We start from the raw sequence: 18,669 nt of genomic DNA on the forward strand, positions 1-18,669 counted from the left end.
GGGAAGGCTAGAAACTATTTATCTTTAAAATAAAACTTAAGAGTCTCTTGTACTCAGCTGCCAATCTAGCTTGAATGTAAAAGCTTCCCTTTGTTGGCACGGCATCGTGCAGTACATCTCATTTCCACAAGAGAGGCAGTTGGAAGCAGGGCAGTTAAATATTTGTATTCAAGCGTCATTCCAACACAAACAGCTAGATTCAAGGAACTTAAAATGGGCAACTCTAATTATCTTCATCTATTACTCTTGATTCCCAACAAGGAGACAAAGAGAGATGTCTTTCGCTGAAATCTGTGGGCTGCAAAATCAAGTTACTCAGATAAATGACATGCTGTTGCCCTGTGAATCACAGTCTTTAATACGATAGCAAAGCTCAGCCACAACATTTTTAATACTCACATGAAAGCCAGCAAATTTCCAAACTAAGGCAATCCAGGCAGGATTTTGGTATGTTTGTATAAACTGTCGCTTTTGTTTAAAATGGTAAAAATACAATCAGACCACTTCTGCTCAAGGGTAACAGTGAAACTGGCTTCTGCACTCTCTGACATCAAATCCGTAAGCTCCTCCAAACATTTGAAGGACAAACCTAAAAGATGCCAGAAAGAATCGGGATGAACTCATTAACAAGAGCAGCTAGCTTATTTACCCAAGTATTTATAACATACTCATCGCTCTAGTAACAAACAACTTTTCCCTGTCTTATTAAGCAAAATGATCCCAATGTGAAGGGCTTGGGCCTCCAGCCTTACAATAATTACATACAACACCCTCCCACCTCACCCCCCGGTCCATAGGGTTGCAAAGTCAAGCACCGAACAGTCATGACTTGCCTGGATGATGGTTGCCCTTGCAACCTTAATTCCATCGTGCACATACACAATGCCTTGCTACAGTCTGATATTGTGCTATTTTTTTTCCATTGGAGCCTGGTCTCACCCAGTGCATAGGGTGGATAGAGCTCAGTTAATAAGAAGCTATTTGTAATATCAGAAGCCCATAAGATGTACGATACTGGGGCCCAGTAGCCTGCTTCCAACAGTGGCTAACAGTAGATGCTTTAAATGGAAAGTATATGAACTGTGCATGCCTCAAACGATACAGCTCCTCTCATACCCTCTATGCTATGGTTGACATCAGTGATTTAAGCATGTCAGAAAATATGTCCCTGACTGTTTTATTTAATGGCCCCCACTGGAATTGTCCTCCATAACTTTGTTTAATCCCTTTTGAAACCTGGTTATACTATCTGCCTCTATAGCCTCCCGTGGTAATGAGTGCTGGACGTCAATTCACATTTTGTTCTTTTCTCCTTGTTCAGAGCACGGCCTTTTTCTCATTTAATGCACATGGTTCAAATGCTGCTCAGAAGGCAAGAAATACTCATGCTCCCCTGGGCTTTTCTACTTCACTTCTCACTGGTATCCAAGTGCCTCACAAATATGAATTAATGCATCTTCCCAACACCCCTGTGAGATGAGGGTGCCGCAACGTCCCAATGGGAGCTGAGATGGAGAGATAAGGGTCAAAAGTAAGAAATGATTTTGGGAACCCACTTTAAGACTCCGAAGTTTGATGTTTCCAAGTACTTTACATGACAAAGCAGTTTATAAACCAGTGTTTCCACTAGCTTCAGTTGCAGCTGCGAGTGCTCAACACTTCCACAGACCAGATTGTGGGGTCTCAAGCTGGGCTCTCAGAAAACAAGGAACGTGCAACAAGTGGCCACCCATGAACATCCTGCTTTAAGTAACTTCCCCACACAGGAACACTGTACGAGATGCAGCGATGGGGTCAAATTCTAAGGCAGCACTCAACAGCTTTAGCAACCACACTGGGTTTTTCTCCAGACCTTAAAACCACTATATCAGGAATGCTCAGTCCCTGGCGGTGGGCCCAATCTGGCCCATGGAGCCATGCCATCTGGCTTCCAGGGATCCCCACAGGTCCAAAAACTTGGGGACATGGAAGTGATGGCAGAAACTGCCACATTTTTGCTGCCAAGTTTCTAGACCTGTGGGGAGCCCTGACAGCACACTAGATTGGCATGTGGAGGAGGCCCAGAGCTCGATTTGGGCATACAGGGGCCAGATGAAGGTGGCACAGGGCTCTGATATGGTGGCATGGGGCTGAGGGAGATGGCATAGGGCTGATGGAGGTGGAGTAAGGCATTGGGAAAGTGGTGCAGAGCTCAGGGAGGCAGCATGGACCCCCAGGTGGCGGTGCAGGACCCCCATCTGAGAGCACGGCGTCCTGATCCCACATACAGGCTCCAGGAGAGCAGCATGTGCCCCTGATTCAGGGTGCAGGGCTGAGGGAGGAGGTGCAGGGCCTGATCAGCCCCATGCCTATCGTCATCTGGCCTATGTGACCAAAAGGTCGAGCACCTTTACATGACACAATCCTCCAATATTTTGAGCCAAGTGAGCAGTATTAGGTGGTTATCTTCTGTGCTGACCAGCCACCCAGAGAAGGTGAGACAAACACTTGGCCAGGGTTACTTGCTGATGGCAGAACCATGCTGAGACTCGGGGATCTCGGGTTCTACTTTAGATCCTGGGGGGGAGTGCTCTCCAGTGGTCACAGACCCTTACACTGCTGTCTCTCTCCAAACCAGGGGCTGGCATCCTATTGATGGTCCACAGGCTGGATCCAATCTATACAAAGACTGGATCGAGCCTGTGTAGCCATGCAGCAACAGGGGCACCTTCTCTGCCTTGCAATGTGCATTTCTCTGCTGCATGCTGCTGGTCCTCCCTGCAGTGCCTAAGCCACTGCAGCCACACCAGCCCTCCCTGCTCTGAGCTGAGGGCTGCTCCCTCAAGCCACTACTGCAGCCTCTGCCTATCCTCACAGCCAAATTCAGCACTCCCCATCACCGGTGCTTTGTGGAGAGAGGAAGCAGAGGCTGCAGTAGTGGGGCAAGCCAGTATCCCTCAGCACAGAGAATGCAGGGCTGGGGTGCTGCAGATGGGGTGCTATAGAGGGGATCAGCAGCCTGAGGCAGTGGTTAGGTTACAAGCAATGGCTCATCCTTCTTACAAGGTTGCTAAGCCTTCTCCCAAACTTTCTGATCCACATCTTCCAACCTGTCTCTCTGCCAGTCCTGTCTCTCTTCACCCCATGTTTTAATACTCCTCAGGTCCCAGCTCTTCCTATCTCCTTGCCCAGCCCCTCCCTGTCTATTCTCTAACTTGAGTTTCAGTCTCTTCCCCAAGCTCCTTGTCTTAAACTATTCCCTCCAGCCTCTTCACCTCGTGAATTTGTGCCGGGCTGTTTCCTACTCCATGCTGCCTGAGTGCCAAGGGGGAAGCATTAGCCCAGGAGACAGTCTCTCTGCTCTCAGCTCTTGTGCCTGGCTCCACTCCAGCCTGAACCAGTAGCAATGGAAAAGAAATGCTCTCTCAGCCCCTGCAAGCTTAGACTGAAGCATGCTGGGTACAGATGGGATCTTCTGGAAATTTAGTTTCTAAATTATAACAGGTCCTGACTGAGCATACATGAGTAGAGCTTTCCCAAGGGGTTATAATATGGCCAAACTTCAGTAGTTCTTCTTGGGAAAAGTTAAAGGTTCCTGTCATCAGGGCAGTCATCTGCCAAATGTCAAGACCCTTCTTCGAAATATGAAGGCACTAGAACCTTTCAGTGAAACACCTGGCAGGATTTTAACATGGCCAAAACAATATGCTCATTAGCCTCAAGTTCATTTTGAGAAATGACTGAACCACTTTTGCTGAAATAATAAAACCTTATTCAGCCAGAGTTAGACACCCACTTAAAAGCACTTGAAAAAAGTCTTATAACAGGAAGTGTCAGTATAGCTCCTGGGAGCCACGCATATCCAAGAACTTCGCAGACATCAGTTCATGCTCACAGCCCCCAGGTATGCGTTACTCTCATTCTGCAGAACATAATGAACAAAGCAACTGACTTGTCAGTAGCAACATCCCAGACACGCTCCTGAAAGCTCCACAAACCTCTGGAGCCAGAGCGTCAATTCTGGTTCTGGTTAGTGCAGCTGCTAAAGTGGGCTCCTATGGGTCTACTCTGCTTCCCACCTCAGAATCAGGCTAGCCATGTTCACCTGCCCCGTACCCAGGTTAATTACTTTTGCCTCTGCTCAGGATGCTGCCAGGTGCTGTAGAAAAGTTGGAGACCAATTGTCCAAATCTGGGACAAAAGTCCCGTTTCAGGGACTCCTTGAGGACATGCCTGGACACAACTCCCAATTTTGAGATGGCTGGTTGCTTTAAAAATGTTTTAAACCTGGCTCAGAGAGAGACCAGAGACCGATTCACTGAAAGGAACCTCTTTTCTGGATCAGCCAAACGCAAGGCCCTGTTTTCCAAGCCTTCCATAGGAGCAGCTCCCACTGAAGTCGCTCAGTGCAGCTGAGTCACTGTGTCACCTTATCGCACTGTCCAGGCCCTTCCCCACCAGGTTCCAGATACTCTTTCTGCAGGCTCTGGGGAACTGCTATTAAAGGCAGAGGGGACTATTCAAGTTTCAAAGCACAAAGCACTACCAGGAAACTAGAAGCCTCGTTTCAGGCCCAGGCCTTCCGGAGATCTTACCTAGGTGACGGAGCAGTCTGGGAAAGAGTGATGCTGAGCAGACACGAACTGGAAATCTCAGGAGAAAAATGCCTTCCCTGCTCTCAGTTCTGCCTCCTACAGCTGCCATGCATAAGGACAGCAAGTTCAAGACTCTGGGATTTCTAGGCTGACAACATCCCCTTTCAGAAGAAAATAATGTAGGTAGTATGTCAGGAAAACTGCCCTAATGGCAAAATCTCTGTTAACATAGTTGTGATAGCATCTCCTCAAAGAAGGGACTGGCCATTCCTTCACTTGGGACTTTTAAATCCAGATTGGAGAAAGAAAATGCTCCGCGGGGAACAGCCCTGCAATTGCAAACTGCTTGTATCATTCCCTCCAGCAATAGCCCTGCCTGCCAGCCTGCATGCTAATTAGATCCACAATTGCTATTACAGACTAAGCCCACAGAGAAGTCACCAGCAATATTCTGGTAATTACTGTTTATTGTGGGAAAATGACAGATTATTAGGCCCTGAAAAGTAGAATGGCCTTGCCAGATTGCACACAGAGGCTGTTCTAGGCGTGACTAGGTTATGGCTATGCCAGAGTCCTCCCTGGACTAGAACTGTCCTGACTGCTTTCCCTCAGTGCACAGAACAGCCTTGGACAAGCCAGAGGTCTTCAGAGCAAATAAGAAAAAAAACAAACCTTGGGCATAGACACTAGGAGAAGTGTACACATGCATCTAGATGCACACACAAAGCTAGGCACTTTCCTAAAACTACACACACAGACATACACAAGACACACTCAAAACACATGATACACTCAAAAGGTGTGTACCTGCACAGCTGCACACAAATATACACCTGATCCCCAACACAGACAGTTACCCATCACTCAGCTGCATACACACACCCACAAGACCCCAAAGTACAGAGCCATCAATATGTGTCCATACACAGACACACAGAGATATGGACTAGTGTTTCTCAAACTGAGGTACACCTACCCCTGCGAGTCTACGGGGGACTTTTAGAGGGTGTGCAAAAGGAAAGCATGGGAAAGCAGAAGGGAAAAAGGAAAATTAATGAAGGAAAAGGAAGAAAAATAAAAGCAAATGACAATGTTACAAGCTCTCTCGAGGTATCCAAGTTCTTAGTATTGCTGTACTGACATAAGGTATTACATCTTGTTCTGTGTCACTCTGAATCAGAGAGGCATACAGCAAAACAGGAAACTTAAAAAGGTGGTACACAGCCCACAACATTTTGAGAACCACTGGCTTATAGTTACACAATATATACTGACACACCCCAAACTAAAGCATGTAGATATGCAGAATGGATATGCCCTCACACCCACAGCTCATACACGTGACCCTTGACAATACATGCTTGCACACATGCAGACTTATCAGCCACATGCACACAAATAAGCATGACAGCATATATGGAGCTGCTGTCTGCACACGTGCTTTGGTACACGAGCAAGCAAGTCTCTGTTGCATTGCGGTGTGAATCCCCTAGGGCAGAATTCCCAACTCTTAGTGTTATATTTGTCCCTTGTCCCAGGGCCTTCATAAATAAATGACATCAGCCACAAGCCTAAGAAAGTGCTACCAGACTGGCAGGCACAGAATATATTGGAGACATCAAGTAAAACTAAACCTTCATTGGAAATAGTAGATTCAACAGAAAGTAACTTCAGCTTCACATGTGCAGATTCAACACACTTACATAACTCACGCTTAGCTCATGAGCAAAGCTTGCTGTTGGAGTTTTACAGTGATGAGTAGGGATCCTGGTTTTCTCCAATTTAAAAAATCCCCAATTTTCAGCTTTAAAAAAGTAACCCCAAATCCACATTTTCCATGATTAAAATGAAACCCCACTTATATCTCTATATAGATATATAATATTATATATCTCTAATATATACCGATATATGTAGTGAGGTTTCATTTTAATCATGCAAAAATGTGGATTTGGGGTTCCTTTTTAAATCCAAAAATTGGGGTTTATTTTTTTTGTAATCAGAGAAAACCAGGATCTCTGGTGATGGGTACTTTGCTCTTCAATATTTTTCTAAAATTCCAGTCCAGTTCAATTACCTCAATCATCTATCAACAAATGACCAATAAAAGACAATGGAGTTCCTGGAGCTTAGCCATTCATTGGCAGACAATAACCTAACTCAACACATTTGGAGCCAGGTCTTCAGATGGACTAAAGTGCTGCAGTGCAAGTGGTTCTGAAGGAGCTAATCCAATTTACACCATTTGCAGATTTAGCTTTAGCCATGGCCTCCCAAGGAAGCACTTCACTCCCTTTTCAGCACTCCTTGCTCATGGCATTGTTTTATTTGTTTTTCAATCTGGATGAACTAGAATGTATCACCTGCCTGCACCCAATAGCCGTCATGGGAGGTAGTGGGGGATGGCTCCAGTTGCACAATATTATCTGTGACTTCTGAGTGGGCAGAGGTAACACTTACGAGGAGAAGAAAGCTGCTGAGACCAAGGCAGAGTTGAGGGAGAAGGAGCAATGAAGCCCTGGGAGGGAAGGTGAAAAGGTCTTCCTTCTTGGGCTACAAAGGACCTGCCTGAAGCCTGTTACCAAAAAAGAAAGGAGGCTCAACTCAAGTTGGCTAGCCCCACCCCCCATGGCCAAATCTCCACCTGCAACTCTCTCAGCCACCTAGCTTGTGAAATGATGATGCAGAAAGACCTTGTCCTGCCTAGGAACAGTTGAGAACTAGGAGATGGCTCTCACTTTCCTAACCCCCCCCAGCCCCCGCTTCCAGGAACCTGTGCCAACAGAGGTCAGTAGTGGTTCTCACAAACTTGGACGCACGTGCCTACTTCCCCCCATGTGGATCCAGGAAACTAATGTGTACCAATGGCGGTAAACAGTGTAAATCAGGCCCATTACACTTGCATGGACACTCACTATGGCACATTATCAGCCAGCAGTTAGGGCACACAATTTGGGGGAGCGGAGCGGGGCGGAGAAAGGTCTTGGATCTTGGTGCGAGTTATGTGAAACAGCCATTATATGACTGTATAAACAATCCTGGAGCAGGGAAGAGGACTCAGGAGTCCCCTCTCTCAAGTGAGGGTCCTAACCATGCTCAGCCATGTCCCCACTTGTCTCGTCTCTCCTTCTTTGGCCCCATGAGTCCTGAGCTGTTTCCTAAGCAGTGGCCCAGCTCCAGCAGGAAGGACAGAGGGTGCTCCTCACACCCCAGAGCACTCCACAGCCTGGGGCTCAAGGTACTCTCCAGCATTTGACATCTCTCAAGCTGAGAAGATCACTGAACCTGGGTCTCCCACATCTTCAGTCTGTTGTTCAACAGAGGGGGGGTACCCCCTGCAGCTACGTGATAAAAGAAGTGTGATTCCTACGTGATGTCTCAAAGAGGGGCTGTTGATATCTCACTTGAGGAAAGAGTCTCAGGCTGTGACCCCAGCCACTTTCCTCACCCCGCCCCCCCATTAAACAACAAATCCCCAACCAAAGGATGGGAATTCAGACAGCCCCAGTGCTCAGCTCTAGGCAGGCAGCATGTGGGGCCCTGGAATCCTTTTGCAATGCCTGACTCTCCCCATACACGGCCTAGAGATCCTGAGCACCTAACACAAGTGTCACTCCAAAATCAGGGACCTGAAGGTCAGGACCTGCGATCCTCAGGGTCCCAGCACCAAAGCCACTGTGTGATCCAGACATCTATGAAAGTTTCCCATCTATAAAACAGTAGCTTATGTTTCCATGGCACCTGCCAATCCCAAAAGAGCTGAAGGCACTCTCCACAGAGTGTGTGGTGCATACAAGCAGCACTTCTCCCATCTCTGAAATGCAGCCACATCTGGGGAGAGGAAGCTGGGGTGCAAGGGGAGCACAACAGTGGCTTAAGAGTGCAGAATAACATGACATGCACAGCTCCAGGATATCCTACCCATGCAATGGGCCCATGTAATAGGTGTGCAGCACACACCACAGCTGAGAAACCAGTGCCCCCAGTACTCCCTGGAGAAGCTAAGGAGATGCCACATTCAGCCTTTTGCCTCTCTCCCCTCTATGCCCAACGCTTCACTTTGCCACATATCCCTCCCTCTGTGCCTTCCTTTTATACTTCTCTTCTTTCCTCTCTTTCCTGCTTGCAAATCCCTCAATTACCATTCAAGTAGCTGCCTAAGTGAACCGCCCAATCCCAGTGCTGAGTACCCAGCCCCAAATTTAGCGGAGGAGGCATCGCCAGCTGCATCTCCCACTCATCCGGATGGCTGACAGCAGGTATAAGCCTGGGCCCTGCTCTGTTCTGTGAACAACAGACAGATTTTGCTTATGTGCACGGTAGTATTTGAAGCTTCCGGTACTTTGGATTATCTTTGTTTGCAGTCAATTTTCATTACTGCACTTGGATTCTTTATATAGATAAAAGAGGTACAGCACACACGCATGCAGGTGCATGCACACACAGGTATCTCTCCGTAGAGCTCCACAAACACACTCACAGAGAGGCAGACCACTTGCTGAGAGCTGTGAAACCCACAAACGCCCTCTCACAGATCGGCAGACACACATGTACAGTTCCATGCCGACGGAAAGACGCCCTCACACTGGGTAAATCTATATTTGCTCTAGTAGCCAACCAAGGTAAATAGAAACTTCTCTTAGGATGCGTCTCAGTTACAACAAAGCAGATCTAATGGAAGGTAATTATGGTGCTCTAGTCCTAAATAATACAGTTCCCACCATAACCTTTATTTAGCTGCTTTGATGACTGTACAAACTATTATTTTATATAATAAATGTGTCACCCACATTTTCATATTCTAAATCTGTTTCATTCTTCTGCGGCTCCAGGCTCCCTTCCACACCAAAATGGCTTGGCAGTAGCTGTTCAAGGCTGAGTGCCACTGGGAGAAGGCCAAAGGGGCTGGGGTGGATCAGGGTTGGGGGCTGATCTCTCTCCCTCACAAAGACTGAAAGGGGAGCACTTGGCAGAGCACAGGAGCTCTGGGGAAAGTTCAGGGGGAGCTCCTGTAGCTGATGAAGCTGGAGGCTCAACTTGTGGGCCTCGACGGAGAGACGTGGCATACAGTTCATTTGATGGGTCTGACAGCGCTGCACTACACAGGGCCAAGATCATGACAAGGTCAAGACCTAGATAGGCATTTGGCTGGGGTCATCTGACTCTTTCCTGATCTGCTGAGGTCCCTTCCAACCCTACCAACTATGAATCTGTGTAGTACCAAGCTGGAAACACCAGAATGGATGCATAACACTGGGCTCAAAAAATCCTTAAAACACGCCAGAATCCTCTGACCCACACATCAAGGCCCTCAGTGACCTCTTATCCAAGATCAAAGAGGAAACCAAGGGTGGAAGCAGGCCTAGAACCCAGGTCTTCAGGCTGCTGGGCTTTGACTTTAGTCCTGAGATCACCCTTGCCCAGTTACACAGGATAGTTGGTGCTCCCCTTCATGTCTCTCATTCCAACCACTAAGCCAAGCCTTTGTCTTGACAGCCTCTTTAATCTGGTTCCCATAGTCCTTTTACTTCAGATAGTTAGAGCCAACTTAGTGGCCTGTTTTTATTCCTAGAAGATCCCACCCTCTAGATCACGCATGACTTCACCTACTGCTGCATCTCCATTCAGGGACAGAGCTGTGTCGCAGTTCTCTTTAAACCAAATCCATCCTACATGGGGATGTGGTTTGGTTCTGATGCTGTGGAGGATGAGGGATGAAATCACCAGGCTCAGGCCTGACTGCCCGTCTGCCAACTTTGTCCTCATGACACATCCCCATGTAAGATGGCTTTCTGAAGCCAGCCCTCACTACGCTGTATGGCTCCAAAGCTGCAGGTCATGGGAGCTGGCCGGTGGGGGAGCCTGGGAACTGAATACAAGAGCTCATTCATGGATTCAGGCATCTGCTGCCCTGGCCAAGGTTATGGTGAAGAAGATGTGAAGATGAAGTCCCCTCAGTGCTCTCAGGGGCTCCCATTCTCTCCAGGCCCTGCCTTAAGTCCTTCACTGATGAGGTTCAAAACTCAACCACTACCCTTCTGCAGGCCAGGGCTCTTCAGCACTACTCTTTCAACAGCCAGCAGTACACAGACCCCTTTACAAGGCTGGGACTGAAAGGCAGGTCTCCCACCAACACAGTGCTCGAAGCCACCATGTATTACCATGACTTCTTCTGCTAGCTACCATCTCTATCACTGCACACGGGAGCAGGCACTGATAGAGCTTCCTATTTGCTTTGTAACACCTGCAACACATTTCCAGGGCCAACAACAGGCCTAAATCATCACCCTGATCCTACTGCACATGCAGCCCCTCCCCATCCCATAGCTGCTGTACTCCATATATATGGACCCCACGTTTGGCTGCCAAACATTTCTCCCCTAGTCTTGACTTCTGACCCAGACAGTGACCAAGGACAAGGTTAACATCACAGGTACCTGCCAGAACCACAGCAGACAGAGAGGATGCAGGAAGGTGTAGGGGGGATGGAGGGGATGCTAGCCAGTGGCTGAGAAAGGCAGCTCCTTCCAAGAGGAACAAAGGTCCCAATGAGACAGCAGCACTGCTGGGCTCCCTGCTAGACTTCCTACTGGAGCTGAGAGCAGAGGCTGGTGTGTGGGCTGAGGCAAAGACAGACAGCTAACCTGCTCCAGGTGCACAGATCTTGTGATGAATACAGGGATGGCTCCTATGTGCCAAAGGAGAAAGGCCTCGCATTATTCAGAGACCCTCTCTGGCCAGTCAAGGTGAAGCATCCACGGGCTCTGGAAAGGCTGTGGCAAGTTGGGAAGGCAGTTATGGCCCTGAGAGTGATGGGAGTATGAGGAATCCCTCTCAACTGGACCCCCCTTCACAAGGATTGTTATCTGGGAAAGGTGAGGGGGGGCAAGTCAGGCATTCATGGTTAATGCACAGGTCTGGGGATCTGAAGTCTACCCTGGACTCAACCACAGACTCTCTGTATGACCCCAGGCAAGACCCCCAGCCCCTCATGCCCATACCTACCTCCCAGAAACACATACCCTCCTGTTCTGCAACCTTACCCAGCCCCATGTCCCAAAGGACCAGCCTCTCCTCTCCTTCATCCCCATCTCCTTTCATCCCTGTCCCCTCAGTCCTCATCTCTGGGCACATCCAGTGCCTGGTCCCCAGCTGCTCCTCTCACCTCAGAGGCAACCTAGAGCGAAGTCCCTTTCTCAGTAGCCAAGCAGCCTCCCCCTCGGGTCTCCAGGCAGTCACAACACTTGTCAGAAGAGAAGCAACCCTGAGCATCAGAGGGGAAGCAACTCATTTTGCTTAAGTGGCAGAACATATGCAAACAGGCAGCTAATTCATTTATGGAAACAGAGCCAGCTGATGGCTGCCTGGCCCACGTGCCTGCAGCTGGTGTCTCAGGGGCTCCCCGGGGAGACGCTCCTCAGACACGGCGCATGCTGACGTTTTCTGCCGCCCAGGCCTGTGGCAGCACGCACATCCTCCTTCCCCGTGTGACCATTCCTCTTCTAGGAAGGAGGGTGGAAATTTTCCAGGGTTTCACGCATGCACTGTGCTCCCAGACAGCCTGCCCCTTGAGAGACAATGATCTGCCTGCCCCTGGCCTTCAGCAGAGGGAAAGCAACTGCCAGCTTTACACCCAGGCCCTCCAAGCCTCCAGACAGTCCCACCCTCACGCAGGCTGCCAGCATCTCTGGGATTCCCTGACATGAGACATCCTCCTCAGGCAGATGGAACAAAGCCTGCCCTGCCATTCAGCAACGCTCCCCATCCTCAGCAAAACTGAAAGGGAAAGAGAACAAAACATGCCCCGGGTGTGCCACCAGGGACCCTGACTGCAAAGGCATCGCTAGCATGTTTCTGGCCACTGGTGGACTCAGTACAAGGCAGGCTCCATCACACCTGAGCTCTGTGGTCATTCAAGAAAGAGCCCTCAGTAGATCCCAGTGGATCACAGCCAACATGATCAAAATGCTCTAGGGCTGGGAGGGCAGAGTAGGGAGCTCACCAGCCCAGGCCCTACTTTTGACTCTACCAGGAACGGTGGACAAGTCACTGCTCTGCACTATGGGGAATGAAAGCCCTGGGAAACCCCTGGGCACGTAGAAACCTCGACCTTGCTTTCCAGGTTTTGTTCTGGCAGCAGAATATCAGCAGCGATCAAGTGCAAAGCCTATAGCAGGGGCCTGCTATGAAAGTCTGAAGGTGTGCTGCCCCAGCCTCCTGTCCCCTTTTTACCATTCCCACTATGGCCTCGTCTCCTCCTCTATCGTTCTCCTCAACCCCCTCCTCTGCAGGGTCCTGCTGCAATGTGACAGGTCCATTCAAAACCCTTCTCCCCGGCAGTGTTCAGGGGTCACGATGTGGCTGGTATCAGAGGTCAGGCTCCTCTTTGCAGGGAGCCCAGAAGTACCCGTCATGTAACGGGCCAGGGATTCTCTCTCTCGCAGCCAAGTCTTATCACTGCCTTTTGCAGGGACACCCTGGGGGACAGCACCCTAAGCAGGGCCAAAATCAGAGCTGGGTGCAAGTCATCAGGATTTTGCCTGCTTCTAGGAATGCTGAATTTACAGAGCAAATGTTGCCCTATGTCAGTGGTGCAAACCCAGAGTAACGTGACAGCAGGGAGGCTTGGGACATCTCTCCACAAACTAGGGGAGTTTGCCTCTGAATGGACGCACCTCCAAGGCGTCTGGCATTGTGTTCCCAGTATAAGGGTCGCAGAAACAATCTTCCAAGCACCAACGACGTCCAGGTGTCCCTGACTCATTCCTTCTCTCTCCAAGAGGCGGGTCAGGAGCCTCAACTCATGGAGCAGGAGGCTGTTCTCAGACAACGCCTTCAAGAAGACAGCTCAGGCTGCTGCCACCTCCCACCACTTCAGCGAATGCCCCCTCAGCTTCCCCCCTCCTCCCCTCGGAGCAAGTCCCAAACACAAAGCGTCTCTGCATCTTTTCTTCCCCTCCGCTGCACATTTCACCATCTGCCTTCAGGGACACTGTCACATCCCTGTTAGCAACTGCAAGTCCAAGCGAGGCAAGCAGCGGAGCAAGTGCACGCTGCAACGGGCTGTTGGCACCTAAGGGCAGCTTTGGCGCCCAGGCAGGGTGGGTGGGGACGAGACGAGACACCGTCTTTGCTGCTGCAAAAAACGGCACTGGCCATCCGCAAGCCTTTCAAAGGCCGCAGGGAGCCACAAGCAAGCCTCACCCTCCGTGAAAGCACGCCTGACATTTGTACCAAACCCTCCCGTCCTCATCAAAAATGTTGCCTGCTGTTAAAGGGCGGCGACCTTGCCCCTGGGAGGAGGTGCTACTGCAAAGGATGCCTCCGGCTCAGTCTGTCCCCAAGCGGGGGCCTGACCTCCCTCCCGAACCCCGAGCCGGAGCCAGGCGGGCGGCGGGCGGCGGACGAGCTCGCCGGGCGAGTCCCACAGCGGGAGGGAGGAACTGAACTGGTGCAAGAAGGGGCTGTCCATGGGGGTCCGAAATGGGGACGGGCTGCCTTCCCCAGCCCTACTCCCAGGCCTCTCCCACGTCCCCACCCACGTGCCGGGAGCTCCCGGGCCGAGGACCCCTGCGCGAGCAGGCGGGGAAGGCAGCCCTGGGAGGCAGGGCCAGGCCTCGGGGCAGTGTGCAGGAGCCCACGCCGGCGGGAGGCGGGGGTCCCGCAGGCCAGACGTCCCTTCTCAGGGACCACCCCCCCCCCCGAGCAGCCGGCCACGCAGAGCGATGCAGCGGGGGAGGGGGGCGGCCTCTTCCCCCCGGGACCCCCGCCCGCCCGCCCGCCCGCCCGCACTCACTCACCGGCGCCGCCGGTCCCGAGGCGCCGCCTGCGCCGAGCCCGCACGCCCCGCGCCCGCACGTACCGCTCCCGCGGCGGGGACGGCCCCGCGCCGCCGCCGCCCCGCGCTCCCTCGGCCGCCCCGGCGCTTCCCCGCGCAACAAGTCAGCCGTGCGGCCGCGGGGGGGAGCTCCGCCGCTCAGACCCACCCCCGCCGGCCCGGGGCTCGCACCCCGCCCAGGAGTGACCTGTCCCGCCTGACCTCGGGGCGGGGGCCTTGCTGCGCGTGGCCGCCGCCGAGAGCCGTGCACCGCCGCCCCTTTCCGGCGCGCTTCAGGCGCTCGCCTCGGTCGCCTCTCCTCCACACTCGGTGAGCCCGCTGTTGTCCCCCTCTCCCGTTTGTCCGGGCCCTTCCTGTAGTGACGGCTCCAAAACTGGACACGGCGCTCCGGCGGCGCGGAAGAGGGGAACCACCCCGTCCCTTGGCCTGAATGCAGCCCGGGATGCCGTCAGCCCTCCTCGCGGCCGGGCGCGCTGTTGGCTCGGGTTCCCGCTTCTTGCCCGCTGTAGCCCCCAGGTCCTGCCAAGGACTTCAGCGGGCAGGCCGGGAGGAGCAGGCCGCAGGTGGGAAATCAAGGCGCCACATTTTTCTTTGGTTTTCTTATTAAGAGCAAAATTCCCAGTTCTGAGGCCTGACATGGTGGCCTCTGTCCACATGGCCAACTGGGCCCTGGCTGGGCCAGCACCGTGCACTGCAGCAGGCTCGCGGATAGGATCCGGTGGCCCACGGACAGACCTGGGACCGCTCATCTGGCCCGCAGGCTGAGAAGGGCAGGCACCGCTGTGCTAAACTACCATCCCAAAAAGTGGTATGGGAGAAAGGGTCCCCCTGACCACTGGGTGACCCAGAGAGAAAGAAAAAAAAAAAAGCACTAATGAGCAAAAAGGAACTGAAGGGAGTATGAAAACAACACCTAAAACACTAGAGGACAAATGTAAAAGTTAGAGCTTACTAATGAGGTAGAGATAACAAGGACGGGCGCGTAAACTTGGCAAACAAAACAAGCAGAAATGAAGGTCTCAACAAAGAGAGAAGAGTTGGCACGAGATGGAGGGCATGCACGTTTATAAACACAAGGGCCCAGAGACCTGTGCCTCACAGAGACTATGGGAGCGTGAGTAATGTTATATGTCACTACTAGGCAGGGACAAGCTTCTCCAAATTGGACTGACTGTTAGTCAGGCTAAGTGGTGTGCTGTCCGACCACAATAAAACTTGGTGAGCTTTTGCCACTGACCACGTATCAGAGTTGTGTTTTCTGCGTCACCTTGGGGATCTCAAAGCCAACTTGGTGGCACTGGCCTTGCAGAACGTGGACGCCAGCAGTCTGTGCATCTACAGCGACAGCAACTGGACACTACCTGGGAAAACATCCCATGTGCCTCAACACCTGCAAATAAAGACTGCTCGTGGCAGATGTAAATGCATGTGTGTTTGTAGGAGTGCGGCTTAAATAAACTAAAGAGACAAGGATGACGAGGCAGGATTATGATCTGCCATGTATAGATGGCTGAGGCACAGATGGGTTAAGGGACTTTAACGTCCCCCACATGGGGGTCTGAGCCAACTGAACCCAAGCCTCCTGTGTCAGGCCCACTGCCCGACCCACCACTTCATCCTATGTCCCCTCTCCCTACAGAAGTGACCCAGCTTTAAGAGGGACCAAATATCCAATTCTCATTTCAGTTCACTGAGGCTGGGGGCTCAGCACCCTTGAAAATCAAGCTGGCTGATTCATTGCCTAAGTGCAGAATTCCTGCCTTTTGGTTCCTCTGGCCTTTAAAATGACAGAGATGATTTCGTGTTCAAAAAAACAAATGAACAAAAACAGCCTCCCTACACCATGGCTTTGTTTGCCTGGTTGATAGGAGTGCTGCAGCCCAAACACTGGTAGCACCATGCTGGCAGAGCAACTGGAGACAGGAGCAACTAGAAAAGAGAAACTACCTGGTAATTGTAGTACAGTGGTTCTTTAAAAATGAAGAGCAAAGTCTCTGGGGACACGTGCAAGGCACACATTTGTTACTGCAAGGGTGATTAAACAAGAGTGAGCTCCCAAGGGGAACCCTGGATTCTCCCTCTCCTGAAGCCTCTGGATCTAGGCTTGGGGGCTGTCTGGAAGCCGTGCTTTAGACAAATGCAAGTTACTGGGCTTGGCACAGGAGTAAGTGGATGAAATTTTCTGGCCTGTGACATACAGGAGGTCTGACTGGGTGGTGTCATTGCACCTCTGGACTTGAGATGGATCACTGTGCCTATGCTGCCTGCTGTAAGCTCTGGAGCAGGGACAGGAAATTATTTCAGGCGGAGGGCCGCTTAGTGGGTTTTGGCAAGCCATTGAGGGCCGTATGACAGGCAGCCAGGGGCAGATAAATGTTAATTTTCTAAAGTTTTTAGGGGCTCCATGGGCCAGATAGAATGGCCTGATGGGCTGCATTTTGCCCACCCCTGCTGTGGAGGGATCCTGGAACCAGCTCTGGTAGCTTAACATGACTGTATGCAGGATAGACTCACTGTGAATCTAGGAGTCAAGCTAACCTGTCCTGGGGATTACGGTGCAAGCATACACCTGTGGGACCACAGGAAAAACCTCTAAAAACCAGTGAGCTGTCTAGAGAGTGGTTTGGTCCCTGCTTGAGCTTCCCTGCTTTGTTTTCTATTCTGTTGTTCCTTTGACCCCACTCAGGACCTTCTCTCTTTCATCTGCTCCATATACTCAGCTGATCTCAGCTCCGTTTTTTCCACTTCCCTGTTCTGGGCATTAGGCAGTGCTGGTCCTTTGGGCTTCCTTCTCTAACTCTGGTTCAGGACATCATGGCTTGTTTTACACAGTGTGTCGCCTCCACCCAGCAGGAGATAGGGGAGATTGTACTCTGCACGGACAGACACCTGATATGATGCCTCACACAATAGTAGAATGACTAATCCTCACATGCCTGTGACCTGATTGACTGTTCAGCTATTTAGTCTCATTGGTTCAGGCCACACAAAATGCAGCTCAGGAACTTCAGAGAAGCAGCAGCAGTTAGCTCAAAACTGCTTATCTGTGAGCCCATGACTAGGACCCTGGACCTTGCCTTATAGCTGGCACTTGGCCTTGATACCGTGACCCATGAGTATGACTCCAGACCTGTCTGTAGACTTGTCTCTTGCCTGAGTGGCCTATCTCTTCATTACACCCTGGCAATTCAAGCAGAGCTTTGTATAGTAAGGATGCTGCACTTAACTGAGAAAGCTTAGGCTGCCAACCCTGGTGTCTGGGACCACAATGGGAGAAAGACAGAGAGCTGGGTCAAGATCAGACTGCTCCATTTTCTCCTGTCCCTGAAATGCAGGTCTAAGGCATCGCTGGCATTTATAGGCCTGTGCAGCGTGGCTTGTAGGAAGGAGATGGGATACGGGCAGTGTCCTCCAGTGTAATTGGGAGGTGTTTCCTTGCTTTTCTCTTTAAGTACTGGCTGTGTATGGAGAGTCTGGGCCAGCAGCTAGGAAGTTGGAGAGGGAGAAGGGGAAGGGTTGTAGATGTGCAAACTTTTTTGGGTGTTGCCTCCAGAGCCATGTAGGGGATGGAATTGGGGCTTGGTAGGGGGAATTGGGGATCTATACTCCCCCCCACCCCCAGCCAGGGAGGGGCTACATTGTCTGTTTTCAAATCTCGGGCCACAGCCTTCCAGGGGAGTTGCCTGCTGCCGGCTCGCTTGAGCTAAAAGGCAGAAAGGGATGAAGCAGCACAAATGAGAGTTTTACAGCACCCTGCTCTGATGTCAGATGCTGTCATTTATGACATAGGAGAACTTGGCCCTGATTATTTTATAACCATAACTGATGTTTGACTTGGCACTTCTCTGCAGTGCGTGCCTACCTCCATTTAAGCCCAATATCTACAGGGTTCTTTAATAAACAAGACCTTTAAAAACCCTCAGCTCAATTTGTTTAATGTGTGGTTTAGCTCACCACTTGGGGCAGGTCTAGATAGGAGTCCACTGCTGCTGCTAGCTAGAGAAGTTGCTCCTTTATCTCAAGCGGTGACATCTCCTGTTTTTAACACTACATGACTCGGGCTAATTCTTCAGCTTCATCTATGATGGTGAGGTTATGAATACAGAAGTTTTCATGATTTTGGTTACGAACGTCCCATCCAAGCAGTTCCCTGAATGACCTGACGCCTTCCTACATTGCCTTTCTAGCTCAGCTGTTGAGATGAATGCAGAAAGTAAAGTACTTGATAAAAAAAGAAATCCAACTACCTGATCTGGA

At 51.0% G+C, this 18,669-nt stretch overlaps 1 protein-coding gene across 3 annotated transcripts in view; it reads right to left on the minus strand.

Moving 5' to 3' along the window:
- The window catches only part of PKIB (cAMP-dependent protein kinase inhibitor beta), a 51,885-nt gene extending 37,291 nt beyond the window's left edge, over positions 1 to 14,594 (minus strand). Inside the window, exons 1-2 of one of the 3 annotated variants that reach the window (XM_090057596.1) lie at positions 14,437 to 14,594; positions 400 to 589 (exon numbers count right to left, since the gene is read on the minus strand). The gene's annotated coding sequence lies outside the window, so the exon portion shown is untranslated. Of the gene's footprint in view, positions 1 to 399; positions 590 to 14,374 lie in introns of all 3 variants that reach the window. The other 2 variants (XM_090057595.1, XM_090057594.1) reach the window with 2 other exon arrangements.
- Positions 14,595 to 18,669: the final 4,075 nt, after the last annotated feature.

Source organism: Crocodylus siamensis, chromosome 7, assembly GCF_052110815.1.
Source record: "Crocodylus siamensis isolate JL-2025a chromosome 7, ASM5211081v1, whole genome shotgun sequence".
Classification (NCBI taxonomy): domain Eukaryota; kingdom Metazoa; phylum Chordata; order Crocodylia; family Crocodylidae; genus Crocodylus; species Crocodylus siamensis.